The following is a 2961-nucleotide window of genomic DNA, read 5'->3' as shown; positions in this document are numbered from 1 at the left end:
GTAGGAGCTGTACATATGTTTACCAGCTAGTGGGTAAATATGATAAATCACCCTGATTAGGCCAAACTGCCCTGATGGCAGCTGTCAGCCAATCCAGAGGTGTCTGATTCCCTGAGGTATGAAGGGCACTTTGCAACTGTTGCCAGAGGGAAGGGTGAGTCATCAGGGAAGCCAGTCTACTCTTTTCAGGACCAGACATGACAATATTTTCCACCCCCATATCCCAGAGACATTAAAGCCATGCAGGTAGAGGTTCCGATGGCTTCTGCCTGTACTGGACGCTCATGTCTCCCTGCTCATCCTGGGTGTAGGGTCGAAGCATTGCGTGCTCCACAACCCGGGGAGTGGGTGACTCCTCCCACTGAGGAGCCCGCGTTTGTTTCTCTTTTATTTTTTTAATTACAGCTACGTGGGCTTTTAACACAGTAGAGACTGGTGCCTCAGGCGATGGCCATGGCAGCAGATCAGCTCCTGGCCCCGACTCCTCATCCTCTGCACCACCTCTTCCCTACCCCAGCTCCAGCTCCTCCACCATCTCCGGGCTGAAGGCACCGCTCCTTCCTTCCTCTCCACAACAACATTCTGCAATGTGGCTTCTGCTTCCTCGTCCCAGGAGCGTGATCCATCATCTCAATAATGGTCTCTCTTCTTTAAGGGCATCCCATAGGTTACCACTCAGCACCTCCAAGCGATGCAAAAGTTTGTCTCTCTCCTCAATAACCCTTTCCACTATCTTGACAAAGATCCTACAATGTCAGCTGCTACAAAGACACTCAGGCCTCTAAGCACCCTTCTATCACACAGTAGGCTAATTTTGCAGCATCTGATGTCTCCTACCTTCCCCAATTCTGGGGAAGGCCCAAATCCTCTTGGAGGTACTTTATCCGAGACCAATTCCCCCACTAAGAGCTCCCCAATTGGAAGCGACACATGTAGGGGCTTCCCAGGTGAAGCTGCCCCTTCTACTACTGCAGCCACTGGTGCCTTCCCACTATCTACACTGGAGTTTCTAGGCATCTCCTCACTATCTCTAGGGTCAGCCCACCAAAGGGTCACACCCGTGGAGACAGATTTCAGGTTCAGAGGTCCTGCCAACTACAGCCAGTTGTAACTCCAGAGAAGAAATCCCAGGGCAAAATACCTTTGAAACTGAAATCAATCAAAGGGAGAAATAAAGTTTAAAACCCATTTATTGCTTACAAGCATTTATCCCGCGTCTGTCTTTCTCTCTCCTGTTGCATCAGAAGCAAGCAAATACTTCCCCCAACCTTTCTGGTTCAGATGGACTACATCTCTCCACCCCTTGGAAACACGTGTTGATATGGAGATGCACTAAAGCTGGGTGAGAGATTCTGGAAATGTTATAATTTTACCCACACTGTTATGCACACATTCATGTCAAATGTTACTTCTGTGTCTTTTCTACTCACATATTAGTTCTCACTTTTCATTGTCAGAAGTTTCAAATCATCATATTGGAAATTGTCTATTAAGTAACTAATATTTGTCTGTGTCAGGCATAAAGGTTTCTATAATTTGGCCTATGAGGAGACCTTGTCAAATGTATTTGCCGTTGAGAGAAGAAGAAGGAGAAGTAAACATGCAATTGCAGTTTGGTAAGGAATGAAAGCAGCCGGTAAGTGATGACAGTAGTAGGAATGAGTCGGACTAACCCAGGCCTGGGGTCCTGCTGGTGGAATCATAAAACAAGGTCAGCAATAAATTCTTGTGGGAATGTCATCTAAACTGGAGGTTAGGAAGTTGAAAAATGAGGGGTAAATTCATGCCTACACTGTCCATGAAATGAGAAGTGGCCTGAAATACAGAAAAAGGATCAAAGGAAATTTTACTATGTTGCATTATGAAAGAGGAAGTTGGAACAAAATGTACTGAATAATGAAATGCTGGTGTTTCTTTGAGGGATTATAATTAGGTGTGTAATTTTGTCTCTTGAATTGACATATTTTTCATTTAAGAAAAGCATATCATCACATTGATATTTGTATTCATATTTTATTCTGTTTCTCATTTGTTCATTCCTAATATAATTGGTCAAGGCTTATTAATATATCACTCTTCTAGCCCTATATTAGTTTTCTTGAACTTACTGCCGTCTGTTTGCTAAAATACTCTACATACAAGATTAAACAATTTAATTGGGATACCAATATAAATACGTTTTATGTAACTTCAGTGAAGGACTTATCTTTAACAGAAATTACAATTGCATTGTTTCTTAATTCATGACCCATTGGCAAATTTTAAATAACTTTCATATTAGATAGGATCCAGTCAATAAAATATGTGAATTGTGTGATTTCAAAGATTTTCCATTAGTAAATGCTTCTTTCAAATCCTACGTCTTATACTTATTCCTCACATAAAAATATATCTTCAGTTTATGAAATTTTTCTTATAACACTTAGACAATTACTGATTCTTTTCAAAATTAAGTCTCTTATTTAAGTAACGTTTTGGTTTGTTTTTTGTATGTGTTCTATTTAAAGAATGGTGTTAACTATTGTATTAATATTTTAAGATAAATTTCCCAAACCTCTTAGAATTGGAAAGGAAATGTTAGGAGTGAAGTCATGCTTAGATTTCCTGAGACATCTATTCTCATTTTACTTCATTACAATTATCAGCTGAAAGAAGCTTTTTTGTGAGGAGGTCAAAGGGGTGACTTGACAGGGCTGGTACAGAATGGATGGCAAATCTAGATCAGGAAAAGGCAAAAGGAGACAGAAACTGAAGAAAATATGCTTAAGGATACTGACATCAACATTCCCCTAATTCTTTGAGAGCAACTTAAATCTTTTGACTAACTCATTAAAGGCTTGTTTCACTTGTTTGTTCCTCAGAGTGTAAATGAATGGGTTCAGCATGGGGGAAATGCAAGTAGTGAGTACTGTTACTCCCTTATTAATGCCCATTTCATCTTTTGCTGAAGGTTTGATATAA

The sequence above is a fragment of the Manis pentadactyla genome, chromosome 10 (assembly GCF_030020395.1).
Source record: "Manis pentadactyla isolate mManPen7 chromosome 10, mManPen7.hap1, whole genome shotgun sequence".
Classification (NCBI taxonomy): domain Eukaryota; kingdom Metazoa; phylum Chordata; class Mammalia; order Pholidota; family Manidae; genus Manis; species Manis pentadactyla.
This window is presented reverse-complemented; position numbering follows the sequence as displayed.